The sequence below is a fragment of the Melanerpes formicivorus genome, unplaced genomic scaffold (genome assembly GCF_026170545.1).
Source record: "Melanerpes formicivorus ecotype bairdi unplaced genomic scaffold, bMelFor1.0.p_v2 SCAF_82, whole genome shotgun sequence".
Classification (NCBI taxonomy): Eukaryota; Metazoa; Chordata; class Aves; order Piciformes; family Picidae; genus Melanerpes; species Melanerpes formicivorus.
The window spans coordinates 1,546,602-1,561,398 of record NW_027142434.1 but is presented as its reverse complement, the minus strand read 5'-3'; the positions used below and the strand labels follow the sequence as shown (position 1 = coordinate 1,561,398).

General features: G+C 61.2%; 1 protein-coding gene across 1 annotated transcript in view; it reads right to left on the bottom strand.

Annotated features, from left to right (window-relative positions):
* Positions 1–2,633, bottom strand: part of CSRP1 (cysteine and glycine rich protein 1) — a 30,207-nt gene extending 27,574 nt beyond the window's left edge. The window contains exon 1 of the mRNA XM_068164668.1: positions 2,550–2,633. The gene's annotated coding sequence lies outside the window, so the exon portion shown is untranslated. The remainder of the gene's footprint in view (positions 1–2,549) is intronic.
* Positions 2,634–14,797: the final 12,164 nt, after the last annotated feature.

Genomic DNA, 14,797 nt, shown 5'->3' with positions numbered 1-14,797 from the left:
GCTGAAGCTCCCAGGAGCAGCCCAGGTGAGGAGGGAGCTGCAGCTCCCAGGAGCAGCCCAGGTGAGCAGGGATGCAGCTCCAGGAGCAGCCCAGGTGAGCAGGGAGCTGCAGCTCCAGGAGCAGCTCAGGTGAGCAGGGAGCTGCAGCTCCAGGAGCAGCCCAGGTGAGCAGGCATGCAGCTCCAGGAGCAGCCCAGGTGAGCAGGGAGCTGCAGCTCCAGGAGCAGCCCAGGTGAGCAGGGAGCTGCAGCAGCCCAGGAGCAGCCCAGGTGAGCAGGGAGCTGCAGCTCCCAGGGGCAGCCCAGGTGAGCAGGGAGCTGCAGCTGCAGGAGCAGCCCAGGTGAGCAGGGAGCTGCAGCTCCAGGAGCAGCCCAGGTGAGCAGGGAGCTGCAGCTGCAGGGGCAGCCCAGGTGAGCAGGGAGCTGCAGCTCCCAGGAGCAGCCCAGGTGAGCAGGGAGCTGCATCTCCAGGAGCAGCCCAGGTGAGCAGGGAGCTGCAGCTCCCAGGAGCAGCTCAGGTGAGCAGGGAGCTGCAGCTCCAGGAGCAGCCCAGGGGAGCAGGGAGCTGCAGCTCCAGGAGCAGCCCAGGGGAGCAGGGAGCTGCAGCTCCAGGAGCAGCCCAGCTGCCTGTGTGAGCAGGGAGGCACCACACAGACTGCCAAGCAGCAGCACCAAGCACTGAGCTGCTTGGGAAGTGGCAAGGCTCCAGGGGCAGAGGTCACAGACACCAGCAGCCCTCTCCAGCCTGACCACCTGAAGAGCCAAGAGGTGCAGCACCCACAGCTGAGCTTTCATAGCTCCTGCACCTTCTCCCCCTCTCCACCCCTCCCTGGATGGCAGCCCCTTTGCCAAGCACTAATTCCTGTCCCACAGCCCCTTGGGGGGCTGGGAAGTGGCACCTGAAGCTGTGCTCCAGCATGTGCCCAGCCAGGACCCCAGTGATGCCCATCTCCTTGGTGAGGTGGCATCAGCCCATGCCAGCAGAGAGGACTCTGCTCACTGCCCAGCCCGAGAGCACTGCCCAGGGATGCCACTAGGCAGAGGGCACAGCAGAGCTCAGCACCACCCTGAGATGCCACTCGGCAGAGGGCACAGCAGAGCTCAGCACCACCCTGAGATGCCACTTGGCAGAGGGCACAGCAGTGCTCAGCACCACCCTGAGATGCCGCTTGGCAGAGGGCACAGCAGAGCTCAGCACCACCCTGAGATCCACTTGGCAGAGGGCACAGCAGAGCTCAGCACCACCCTGAGATGCCACTTGGCAGAGGGCACAGCAGTGCTCAGCACCACCCTGAGATGTCACTTGGCAGAGGGCACAGCAGAGCTCAGCACCACCCTGAGATCCACTTGGCAGAGGGCACAGCAGAGCTCAGCACCACCCTGAGATGCCACTTGGCAGAGGGCACAGCAGTGCTCAGCACCACCCTGAGATGCCACTTGGCAGAGGGCACAGCAGTGCTCAGCACCACCCTGAGATGCCACTTGGCAGAGGGCACAGCAGAGCTCAGCACCACCCTGAGATGTCACTTGGCAGAGGGCACAGCAGAGCTCAGCACCACCCTGAGATGCCACTTGGCAGAGGGCACAGCAGAGCTCAGCACCACCCTGAGATGCCGCTTGGCAGAGGGCACAGCAGAGCTCAGCACCACCCTGAGATGCCACTTGGCAGAGGGCAGAGCAGAGCTCAGCACCACCCTGAGATGCCACTTGGCAGAGGGCACAGCAGAGCTCAGCACCACCCTGAGATGCCACTTGGTAGAGGGCACAGGAGAGCTCAGCACCACCCTGAGATGCCACTTGGCAGAGGGCACAGCAGAGCTCAGCACCACCCTGAGATGCCACTTGGCAGAGGGCACAGCAGAGCTCAGCACCACCCTGAGATGCCACTTTACAGAGGGCACAGCTCAGCACCACCCTGGGATGCCACTTGGCAGAGGGCACAGCAGAGCTCAGCACCACCCTGAGATGCCACTTGGCAGAGGGCAGAGCAGAGCTCAGCACCACCCTGAGATGCCGCTTGGCAGAGCTCAGCGCAGGGTCACAACCAAGGCCAGCAGAAGGTCCAGCGGCGGGCAGCTCCCACGCCGTGCCCATGCCCATGCCCATGCCCCCGCTCCGGAGGGTCAGCTGAGCTCAGCCTGCCTGATGCAAGCGCTCCAGCTTCCGCACTGTGCCATCTGCGCGGCGCTGCCAATGCTTCCTGCCCCGCCGGGCCCCGCGCAGCCCTCGCCCACCCCCGCGGGCACACGGCGGAGGCTGTGCCCCAGCCCCGCATCCCGCCCCGGGCCGGGTGCCGCCGGGGGGGGGACACCGCCGGGGGTCCCGGAGCGGGGCTGGGGATGCAGCAGCTCGGGGACGGAAGGGAGCCGGTCCCCGACCCGGGAGCAGCGGCAGCCGCGGGGGTTCCGTAGCGGGGAGCCGCGGGAGGGGGCTCGGAGGGGGCTCGGCTTTGAACTCACAGAAGGATGGAGCTGTACAGTGGCATCTGCTGCTACCCATAGCCCTGTCCCGTCCAGTCCAGAGGCTGCCTGGGTGTAGAGGGGCCCCTACCTGCAGCTGGAGCTGGGCTGTGCGGGGCCGGTGTCGGTGCTGGTGTCGGTACCGGTGTCGGTGCCGGTGTCGGTGTCGGTGTCGGTGCTGGTGTCGGTACCGGTGTCGGTGTCGGTGCCGGTGCCGGTGTCGGTGTCGGTGCCGGCGCCGGTGTCGGTGTCGGTGTCGGTGTCGGTGCCGGTGTCGGTGTCGGTGCCGGTGCCGGTGCCGGTGCCGGTGCCGGGAGCGGGGCAGGGGCCGGTGGCCGCCCGGGGGTTTTGTGCGCGGCGGGGGAAGGCGGGAGCGGGGCGGCGGCGCTGCGCTCGGCCCCAGCCCGGGCTGATGTCACGGCGGCCACCGCCCCGAAGGCACGGCCAGCAGGGGACGGGCGGGGAAGCAGCCACCGGCAGCAGCCCGTGGGAGCGGGCCCCGCACCGTCCCCGGCGCCGCCAGCGGGGATGCGCCGCCCTGCCCCGGTCCCGCTCCCGCACCGGCCTCGGGGACCCTCCGCCTTCAGCCCCACGCCGCAGGGGACCCCAGCCACGTCCCACCCCGTCCCAGCCCTGCTGGGCAGGCTGGAGAAGGGAGCTCAGGGGAACCTCAGGAGGCTCAACAAAGCGAAGTGCAAGGTCCTGCAGCCGGCTCAGGACAATCCTCGGTACCGATCCAGGCTGGAGGTGATGAGATCCTGAGCAGCCCTGCAGGAAAGGACTTGGGGGTGCTGGGGTGGGGAGAAGCTGGACAGGAGGCAGCAATGGGCACTGGCAGCCCAGAAGGCCAAGGGCAGCTGTGCTGCCCTTGGCCTTCTGGGCTGCCAGTGCCCATTGCCAGAGGTGGAGAGAGAGGATCCTGCCCCTCTGCCCTGCTCTGGGGAGACCTCACCTGCAGTGCTTTGTCCAGCTCTGGGGCCTTCAACACAAGAGAGACCTGGAGCTGGTGAAGAGGCTCCAGAGGAGGCCAGGAAGATGAGCAGAGGGCTGCAGAACCTCCCCTGTGGGGCCAGGCTGGGAGAGCTGGGACTGTGCAGCCTGGAGAAGGCTCCAGGGAGACCTCAGAGCTTCATCTCAGTATCTGAAGGGGTCCCAGAGGAAGGCTGGGCAGGGGCTGCAGGGGTAGAAGGAGAGGCAATGGATTGAAACTGGAGTAGGGGAGGTTGAGGTTGGACATTAAGAGGAAATCCTTCCCTGGGAGGGTGGTGAGACACTGGAACAAGTTGCCCAGCTCACCTTGAGTTTGTAATCAAGTCCTTCCCCTCAAAGCTGCTCTTGAGCCACTCCTCACCCAGCCTGGCTTTGTGCTTGGGATTGCCCCAGGCCACATGCAGAGCTCTGCCCTTGGCCTTGTTGAACAGTCAGCATGGTTTTGCCAAGGGCAAATCCTGCCTGACCAACCTGGTGGCCTTCTATGAGCAGGTGACAAAATTAATAGCTGAGGGGCGAGCAACTGATGTCATTTACCTGGAGCTGAGCACAGCCTTCGACACTGTCCCACACCACATCCTGGTCTCCAGGCTGGTGACACATGGCTGTGATGGGTGGACCACTAGATGGATAAGGAACTGGCTTGATGGCTGCACCCAAAGAGTGGCTGTCAATGGCTCCAGGGCCCAGTGGAGGCCAGTGACAAGCAGAGTCCCTCAGGGATCAGTCCTGGGACCTGTCTTGTTCAACATCCCTGTGGGTGCCATGGACAGTGGCACTGAGTGCACCCTCAGCAGGTTTGCTGCTGGCACCAAGCTGTGTGGTGCAGCAGACAGCTGGAGGGAAGGGATCCATCCAGAGGGACCTGGACAGGCTGCAGAGCTGGGCACAAGCCAACCTCATGAAGTTCAATAAGAGCAAGGGCAGGGTCCTGCATCTGGGTGGAGGCAATCCCAGGCACAAATCCAGGCTGGGCAGGGACTGGCTGGAAAGTAGCCCTGAGGAGAGAGCCTTGGGGGTGCTGGGGGAGGAGAAGCTCACCAGGAGCTCTCAGTCTGCACTTGCAGCCCACAAAGCCAAGCAGAGCCTGGGCTGCATCAGGAGAAGTGTGGCCAGCAGGGCAAGGGAGGTGATTCTCCCCCTCTGCTCAGCTCTGGAGAGACCCCACCTGGAGTCCTGCCTCCAGTTCTGGAGCCCCTATGGCAAGAGGGATCTGGAGGGGCTGGAAGGTGTCCAGAGCAGGGCCAGGAGGATGAGCAGAGGGCTGGAGCTGCTCTGCTGTGAGGACAGACTGAAGGAGTTGGGGCTGTTCAGTCTGGAGAGGAGAAGGCTCTGAGGTGACCTCATTGTGGCCTTCCAGGATCTGAAGGGTGCCTACAGGAAGGCTGGGGAGGAACTGCTCAGGATCTCAGGCAGTGCTAGGACTAGGGGGAATGGAATGAAGCTGGAGGTGGGGAGATTCAGGCTGGATGTGAGGAGGAAGTTCTTCCCCATGAGAGTGGTGAAGGCCTGGAATGGGTTGTGCAGGGAGGTGGTTGGGGCTCTGTCCCTGGAGGTGTTTAAGGCCAGGCTGGATGAGGCTGTGGCCAGGCTGATCTAGTGTGGGGTGTCCCTGCCCATGGCAGGGGGGTTGGAACTAGATGATCCTTGTGCTCCCTTCCAACCCTGAATGAAACTATGAAACTATGAAACTTCATGAGGTTGGCTTGGAGCCCCACTCTGCAGCCTGCCCAAGTCCCTCTGGACAGCATCCCCTCCAGTGTCTACTAGGCCACACAGCTTGGTGTCATCCACAGACTTGATGAGGGGGCCTCAGCCCCACTGCCCTTATGGCCACCAAAGATGTCAAAGAGCTCTAGTCCCTGTGGAACATCACTTGTCACTGAGGTTGCTCCATGGGCAAGCCCTGCACTGTGGCCTGGCACCAAACTATCAGCCCCTGGCTGCTGCTGCCAGACCTCTGCAGTCCCTGCTGGAGTTGGGGCATTCCCTTGTGCTCATCCCTGCTTGACTCTCAGCTTGCTGGGGTGCAAGCTGCCACCCTCCATCCCCCTGGGAACCATCCTCCAGGACCCAGCCACCATCCTCTGCCGTGGAAGCTGGCTGCAAGGAGGGCAGGCAGCAGAGCAGGACACCCAGCCCAGGCCCCAGGAAACCCCACACTGGGACAGGAGCAGGTGGCACTGGACAGAGAAAGAACCTTCCCTTTCTCAGGCACTTTCCATGTCGTCAGTGCTCCATCAGCTGGACTTGGAGGCCAGCAGAAGGCAGCCCCTTCCAGGAGCTGCTCCACAGGGGGCTCCAGGAGAGAAGCAGGAGAAGGGAATGGTTTCACTGGTGTCTGCAGCTCATCCCAGCCTCAGCTCTGTGACCCATGAGGAGCTGCCAGCCCCTGCAGAAGGCAAGGATGCTCCAGAGGCAAGGATGCTCCAGAGCTCCCAGGAGCTGTGGCCATGGACAGGACCCAAGCCAGGCCAAGTTAGCAAAAGCTGCCATTGAGCCTCTCGAGCCCGGGCTGGGCTCTTGCTGCTGTAAAAGCCAAGCAGGCATCGAAGAATAAAGGCAGCTGCCAGCAGAGGCTGCCAGCAGAGGCTGGCTGCTGCTCTCTGGGGTGCAGGGGACCCTTCCCACTGCTTGTCCTCTCAGCCACAGCAGCTCACCTAGGTCAGGCAGCCTGTTTGCACAGTGGCTGAGGAGCCCAGGCTGCTCTGGCTGCTGGGAGTGCATTCCTCAAACTGGGAGGAAAGGAGGAGGCAGCCCTGCAGGGGGGAGCAGCAGCAGGGAGTTGCTTCCCTTGGACCTGGCAAACTGGCACCAAATTCAGCAGCAATTATGCCCTGAAGGCATTCCTGGTCCTGAACCAAGGCCTGGAACACAGGAAGGGGATGAGGATGATGAGGGCAACGTGCTGCTGAGGTCCTGTGTGCAGCAGGGCTGAACTTTGTCACAGGGCACAAGGTGAGTGGGAGAGGAGCCAGACTGCCATGGTGGCTGTGCACAGTGAGGGTGAAGAGCTATCACTGGCTGCAGGAAGCCAGGCAAGCAGAGCAGAGCTGGCCTGAGGGACCCTGGGCACAGCCCCTCCAACAGCTCAGAGCACAGCAGCTCCACCTCACAGTCAGGCACAGCAGGAACAGCTGGCACTGGGAGCTGGGTGTTCAGGGCCCCATTGAAGGGAAGGTGCAGGTTTGGCTGGCAGGGCACAGCCACATTTCTCCTGGGGCATTACCAGATGCCACAATGGCTGTGCCCCTGAGGGCTGGAAGCCCTCTGCTCTGAGACCAGGCTGAGAGAGTTGGGGCTGTGCAGCCTGGAGAAGGCTCCAGGGAGACCTTCTGGTGGCCTTGCAGTGCTTAAGGAGCTGACCAGAGAGCTGGGGACAGAGTTTTGAGCAGGGCCTGTTGGGACAGGACAAGGGGGGGGTGGTTTGAAACTAAATAAGGCAGATTCAGAGTGGAGGGAAGGAGAAATGTTCGACACTGAGGGTGGTGAGAACCTGCCCCAGGTTGCCCAGAGAGCTGGGAGCTGCCCCACGCCTGGCACCAGTGCAGGTCAGGATGTTTGGGGCTGTGAGCAACCTGCTGTGGTTGCAGCTGTCCCTGGGGGCTGCAGGGGGTTGGACTGGATGGACTTTTAAGGTCCCTTTTCACCCAAACCATTCTATGAGCCTGCAGATGCACACTGGCACACTGTGAAGAGGATGGTGACAGGGGCACACTGACATCACCCACTGCACTTGGTCACAGTGCTCATGGACCTCCCTCAGGGTTTCCTGAGGCCTTATAGAGAGCTGCAGACATACCCCAGTGCTGACAGCACCACAGCAGGAGGGGCTGAGCATCCTTCCCCCTGCAGGCTGGGAAACCTCTGCCAGATGACTCAGAGGGTGTCTAACACGCAGTGCCTGAGATGGTGCTGCAGATGCCAGCCTCCAGCAGACCTGGACAGAGCTGCCCCCAGCAGCTGGCTTCCCACTGATGTGAGGGTTCAGAGGCTGGCACATCCCTACTGCTGCTCTCCAGGGAAGGTGGAGTGGCTGTATTCATAGTATCACAGCATCACAGCATCAGTCAGGGTTGGAAGGGACCACAAGGATCAGCCAGCCCCAACCCCCCTGCCATGGGCAGGGACACCCCACACTAGATCAGCCTGGCCACAGCCTCAGCCAGCCTGGCCTTAAACACCTCCAGGGACAGGGCCCCAACCACCTCCCTGCACAACCCATCCCAGGCCTTCACCACTCTCATGGGGAAGAACTTCCTCCTCCCCTCCAGTCTCAATCTCCCCACCTCCAGCTTCATTCCATTCCCCCTAGTCCTAGCACTGCCTGAGATCCTGAGCAGTCCCTCCCCAGCCTTCCTGCAGCCCCCTGCAGATCCTGGAAGGCCACAAGGAGGTCACCTCAGAGCCTTCTCTTCTGCAGACTGAACAGCCCCAACTCCTTCAGTCTGTCCTCACAGCAGAGCAGCTCCAGCCCTCTGCTCATCCTCCTGGCCCTGCTCTGGACACCTTCCAGCACCTCCAGATCCCTCTTGCCATAGGGGCTGCAGAACTGGAGGCAGTACTCCAGGTGGGGTCTCCCCAGAGCTGAGCAGAGGGAGAGAATCACCTCCCTTGCCCTGCTGGCCACACTTCTGCTGCTGCAGCCCAGGCTCTGCTTGGCTTTCTGGGCTGCAAGTGCAGACTGAGAGCTCCTGGTGAGCTTCTCCTCCCCCAGCACCCCCAAGGCTCTCTCCTCTGAGCTGCTTTCCAGCCAGCCTTCAGCTTCGGGGTCCACTGCTGCAAAGCCTGGCTTGGCTCTGAGGCCGTTTGCTCTGGAGGGAGCTGGAGAAGGACAGCAGGCTTGTGCAGCGCACAGCTCCATCTGCAGAGAGCGAGTGTGGCCCCAGCCGTCCCCTCCGAGCGGCTGGGATGCCAGCTCCACCCTTTGTGGGAGGACAGGGAGCCCACAGTCCATCACACCTCCCCTCGCCACGTCCTGCCCAGGCAGCAGACAGGTCCCTTTAGGGGCCCGCAGCACGGCGCTGGCTTTGCTGTGCGCTCCCTGCCGCTCCGCAGCGGGGCTGGGGGCTGAGCGCTGCCGTGGGCCCTGCGCCACCTAGCGGCCAGCGGCGGGACCGCAGCTCCTCCAGCTCCCACATCTGCCTGGGGATTCTACCTGCTCCGGCTTTACTGCCAGCACGGGGCCTGCGCCTGCTCGGCCTGGCACTGGGTAACCAACCCCCTGCAGTCAGCAGGGGCAGCTGCAACTAGAGCAGGTTGCTCAGAGCCCCAGACAACCTGAGCTGGGGTGGTTCCAGGAATGGGGCAGTTCCCACCTCTCTGGGACAGTGTCACAGCATCACAGTGTCAGCAAGGTTGGAAGAGACCTCAGAGATCATCGAGTCCAACCTGTCACCACAGACTTCATGACCAGACCATGGCACCAAGTGCCACATCCAATCCCCTCTGGAACACCTCCAGGGATGGGGACTCCACCACCTCCCCAGGCAGCACATCCCAAGGGACAACAACTCTCTCTGGGAAGAACTTTCTCCACCCCTCCAGCCTGAACCTCCCCTGGCACAGCCTGAGACTGTGTCCTCTTGTTCTGGTGCTGGCTGCCTGGGAGAAGAGCCCAACCCCCACCTGGCTCCAACCTCCCTGCAGGGAGTTGCAGAGAGCAAGAAGGTCTCCCCTGAGCCTCCTCTTCTGCAGGCTAAGCAACCCCAGCTCCCTCAGCCTCTCCTCCCAGGGCTGTGCCCCAGACCCCTCCCCAGCTCTGTTGCCCTTCTCTGGACACCTTCAAGTCTCTCAATCTTTTTCCTAACCTGAGGGGCCCAGAACTGGACACAGGACTCCAGGTGTGGCCTAACCAATGCAGAGTCCAGGGGCACAAGGACTTCCCTGCTCCTGCTGGCCACACTCTTCCTGCTGCCCTTGGCCTTCTTGGCCCCCTGGGCACACTGCTGCCTCCTGTTCAGGCAGCTGTCAATCAGCACCCCCAGCTCCCTCTCTCTTTGGCAGCTACTCTGCCCCCAGCCTGGAGCTCTGCCTGGGGTTGCTGTGGCCAAAGTGCAGCCCCTGGCACTGGGACTTGTTGAATGCCATCCTGTTGGATTCTGCCCAGCTGTGCAGCCTGGCAAGGTCCCTCTGCAGAGCCCTTCTGTCCTCTCACTGACCAACCTCTGCTCCCAGCTTGCTGTCAGCTGCACATTTGCTGCTGACTGACTCCATCCCCTCCTCCAGATCATCAGTGAAGATGTTAAAGAGCACAGGGCCCAGCACTGCTCCCTGGGGCACACCACTGGTGCCTGGCTGCCAGCTGACCTCAGCCTCCAGCACCCCACAGCCAAAGGCCTCTCAGCCAAGAGCAGTCAGTTCTGCCCTGTGACTCTTGAGTTGATGTACTGCTGCTCATTTGTCCTCTTGCTTTTAAACCCAAGTCTTGTGTGCTGTGACTGAGAAAAGGAGGCTTAGGGGAGGCCTTCAGAATCTCTGTGACTCCCTGAAAGGAGGATAGAGCCAGGAGGGCTTGGCCTCTTCTTCCATGGAACAAGTGACAGAAGAGGAAACAGTCTCAGGTTGCCCCAGGGGAGGCTGAAGTTGGACACAAGGAACAATTTCTTCCCCAAAGCTGCTGACAAGGCCTGGCTCAGGCTGCCCAGGGCAGCAGTGCAGTCTCCATCCCTGCAGGGCTTTCAAAGCTGTGTGGATGTGGTGCTGAGGTTCAGGGTTTAATGGTGACCAGGCAGTGACAAACTGACAGCTGCACTCTAAAGGTCCCTTCCAACCCAAAGGATTTGAGAATTCCTGGGCTCAGCAGGCAGCATCCTGGCTGTGTGAAGCTGTGTGAAGCCTTCATCCTTGTTGCCCTTCTAGAATGGGCACAACCTGGAACACAGAAGGTTTCACTTGAGCTTAAGGAGAAACTTCTTTACTTTGAGGGTCATGGAGCCCTGGAGCAGGCTGCCCAGAGAGGTTGTGGAGAGTCTCCTTCTCTGGAGACTTCCAAAACCTGCCTGGACCTCTGCCTGTGCAACCTGATCCAGGTGAACCTGCAGTAGCAGTGGGCTTGGACTGGATGCTCTCCAGAGGTCCCTTCCAACCCCTCCATTGGATGCTCTCCAGAGGTCCCTTCCAACCCCTCCATTGGATGCTCCCCAGAGGTCCCTTCCAACCCCTCCATTGGATGCCCTCTAGAGGTCCCTTCCAACACCTCCATTGGATGCTCTCCAGAGGTCCCTTCCAACCCCTCCATTGGATGCTCTCTAAAGGTCATTTCCAACCCCGCCATTGGATGCTCTCTAATGGTCCCTTCCAACCCCTCCATTGGATGCTCCCCAGAGGTCCCTTCCAACACCTCCATTGGATGCTCTCCAGAGGTCCCTTCCAACACCTCCATTGGATGCTCTCCAGAGGTCCCTTCCAACCCCTCCATTGGATGCTCTCCAGAGGTCCTTTCCAACCCCTCCATTGGATGCTCTCTAGAGGTCCCTTCCAACCCCTCCATTGGATGCTCTCTAGAGGTCCTTCCAACCCCTCCATTGGATGCTCTCCAGAGGTCCCCTCCAACCCCTCCATTGGATGCTCTCTAGAGGTCCTTCCAACCCCTCCATTGGATGCTCTCCAGAGGTCCCCTCCAACCCCTCCATTGGATGCTCTCTAGAGGTCCTTCCAACCCCTCCATTGGATGCTCTCCAGAGGTCCCTTCCAACCCCTCCATTGGATGCTCTCCAGAGGTCCTTTCCAACCCCTCCATTGGATGCTCTCTAGAGGTCCCTTCCAACCCCTCCATTGGATGCTCTCTAGAGGTCCCTTCCATGCCCTCCATTGGATGCTCTCTAGAGGTCCCTTCCAACCCCTCCATTGGATGCTCTCTAGAGGTCCCTTCCATGCCCTCCATTGGATGCTCTCTAGAGGTCCCTTCCAACCCCTCCATTGGATTCTCTCCCGAGGTCCCTTTCAACCCCTCCATTGGATGCTCTCTAGAGGTCCCTTCCATGCCCTCCATTGGATGCTCTCTAGAGGTCCCTTCCAACCCCTCCATTGGATTCTCTCCCGAGGTCCCTTCCAACCCCTCCATTGGATGCTCTCCAGAGGTCCCTTCCAACCCCTCCATTGGATGCTCTCTAGAGGACCCTTCCAACCCCTCCATTGGATGCTCTCTAGAGGACCCTTCCAACCCCTCCATTGGATGCTCTCCAGAGGTCCCTTCCAACCCCTCCATTGGATGCTCTCCAGAGGTCCCTTCCAATCCCTCCATTGGATGCTCTCTAGAGGTCCCTTCCATTCTCTCCATTGGATGCTCTCTAGAGGTCCCTTCCATGCCCTCCATTGGATGCTCTCTAGAGGACCCTTCCAACCCCTCCATTGGATTCTCTCCCGAGGTCCCTTCCAACCCCTCCATTGGATGCTCTCCAGAGGTCCCTTCCAACCCCTCCATTGGATGCTCTCCAGAGGTCCCTTCCATTCTCTCCATTGGATGCTCTCCAGAGGTCCCTTCCAACCCCTCCATTGGATGCTCTCCAGAGGTCCCTTCCATTCTCTCCATTGGATGCTCTCCAGAGGTCCCTTCCAACCCCTCCATTGGATGCTCTCCAGAGGTCCCTTCCATTCTCTCCATTGGATGCTCTCCAGAGGTCCCTTCCAACCCCTCCATTGGATGCTCTCCAGAGGTCCCTTCCATTCTCTCCATTGGATGCTCTCCAGAGGTCCCTTCCAACCCCTCCATTGGATGCTCTCCAGAGGTCCCTTCCATTCTCTCCATTGGATGCTCTCCAGAGGTCCCTTCCAACCCCTCCATTGGATGCTCTCCAGAGGTCCCTTCCATTCTCTCCATTGGATGCTCTCCAGAGGTCCCTTCCAACCCCTCCATTGGATGCTCTCTAGAGGTCCCTTCCATTCTCTCCATTGGATGCTCTCCAGAGGTCCCTTCCAACCCCTCCATTGGATGCTCTCCAGAGGTCCCTTCCATTCTCTCCATTGGATGCTCTCCAGAGGTCCCTTCCAACCCCTCCATTGGATGCTCTCTAGAGGTCCCTTCCATTCTCTCCATTGGATGCTCTCCAGAGGTCCCTTCCAACCCCTCCATTGGATGCTCTCCAGAGGTCCCTTCCATTCTCTCCATTGGATGCTCTCCCGAGGTCCCTTCCAACCCCTCCATTGGATGCTCTCCAGAGGTCCCTTCCATTCTCTCCATTGGATGCTCCCCAGAGGTCCCTTCCAACCCCTACCATTCCCTGATTCTCTGAACCATTTCCATACCAATTCCTACCTCCAGCTGTGTGACCTGAGGCAGTTACTGCAGTGTGCTCTGGGATCCCTGTGAATGGATATTTAATAGCCCTTACTGAGGCCCCAGCTGTGAACGAGGGCTGTTTGGAACAACCTGCCTGCTGGGGCTCCCGGCTGAGCTGCTGCCGTCCTGGCCTGTCCCTGGGACTCTGCTGAGAGCTGCTGGGTTTTCCTCAGGGGTAAGGAGCCCACAGCAGCTGCTCCAGGGCATTCATAGTATCATAGTGTCACAGAATCAGTCAGGGTTGGAAGGGACCCCAAGGATCAGCCAGCCCCAACCCCCCTGCCATGGGCAGGGACACCCCACACTAGATCAGCCTGGCCACAGCCTCAGCCAGCCTGGCCTTAAACACCTCCAGGGACAGGGCCCCAACCACCTCCCTGCACAACCCAGTCCAGGCCTTCACCACTCTCATGGGGAAGAACTTCCTCCTCCCCTCCAGCCTCAATCTCCCCACCTCCAGCTTCATTCCATTCCCCCTAGTCCTAGCACTGCCTGAGATCCTGAGCAGTCCCTCCCCAGCCTTCCTGGAGCCCCCTGCAGATCCTGGAAGGCCACAATGAGGTCATCTCAGAGCCTTCTCTTCTCCAGACTGCACAGCCCCAACTCCTTCAGTCTGTCCTCACAGCAGAGCAGCTCCAGCCCTCTGCTCATCCTCCTGGCCCTGCTCTGGACACCTTCCAGCCCCTCCACATCCCTCTTGCCATAGGGGCTGCAGAGCTGGAGGCAGGACTCCAGGTGGGGTCTCCCCAGAGCTGAGCAGAGGGGGAGAATCACCTCCCTTGCCCTGCTGGCCACACTTCTCCTGCTGCAGCCCAGGCTCTGCTTGGCTTTGTGGGCTGCAAGTGCAGACTGAGAGCTCCTGGTGAGCTTCTCCTCCCCCAGCACCCCCAAGGCTCTCTCCTCAGGGCTGCTTTCCAGCCTGGATTTGTGCCTGGGATTGCCTCCACCCAGCTGCAGGACCCTGCCCTTGGTCTTGTTGAACCTCCTGAGGTTGGCTTGTGCCCAGCTCTGCAGCCTGCCCAGGTCCCTCTGGATGGATCCCTTCCCTCCAGCCTGCCCAGGTCCCTCTGGATGGATCCCTTCCCTCCAGCTGCCTGCTGCACCACACAGCTTGCTGTCCCTGCCCTGCTGCGCTTCCTGTAACCAACAATCTGAGGCCGGTCCTTTGTTTGGCAGATAGCACAAAATAAGCTGCAGAAGGGGCGGCCACCCCGCTGGGGGTAGGGAGGGCGCTCCGCTGGCTGCCAGGGAGGGATCCTCTGGCTCAGAGGAGCAGAGCCGCGCAGGCAGCGCAGTGCAGCCACGAGAGGGGGCTCGGAGAAGGCGCAACGGAGCCCTGCCGAGCGCCGGCGCCGAAGCGGTCACGGCTTGGCTTGGTTCGGCTTGGTTGGCTTGGCTCGGTTGGCTTGGCTCGGCTCGGCTCGGCTCGGCTCGGGCAGGTCGAGCTGTGAGGGAGCAGCCTGCTGGCCCACGGGCACGGCTCTGCGCGGCAGGCCGGGCGACCTGCTGCGCCTGGTGGCTACAGCAAGGCTGCCGCCGTGTCCTGGTCAGACCTCTCCGCTCCTCGCCTCGCAGCTCCCTGAGCCGGTGCCACCTGAGTGCCACTCGGCTTCGCCAAGGCGTGGCCAGGCTGTGGGTTTGGCGACAGGAAAACCGGGAAACCGTTTCTGTGGGAGCTCAGCATCCTCCTGGCTGCCTGCCTGGCAACGGTGCGGGCAGCCAGGGGCAGCTGGAGCTGACAGACCTGGCCCGGCTCCTGCGGCAGGCTGAGCTCTTTTCTGTGTCAGCTGCTTCGTGGAGTGATAGAATTACAGCACCAGTTTGGGTGGAAAAGACCTTTAAGAGCATGGAGTCCAACCCTTAACCCAGCAGTGCCAGGTCACCACTCAGCACCACATGTCCACAGCTTTGAAACCCCTCCGGAGATGGGGACTCCCCCACTGCCCTGGGCAGCCTGGGCCAGGCATTGACAACTCCTCTGGGGGAGAAATTCTTCCTCATGTCCAAGCTAAGCCTCTCCTGGTGCAATTTGAGGCTATTTCCTCTCGTCCTATTGCTTACTCCTTAGG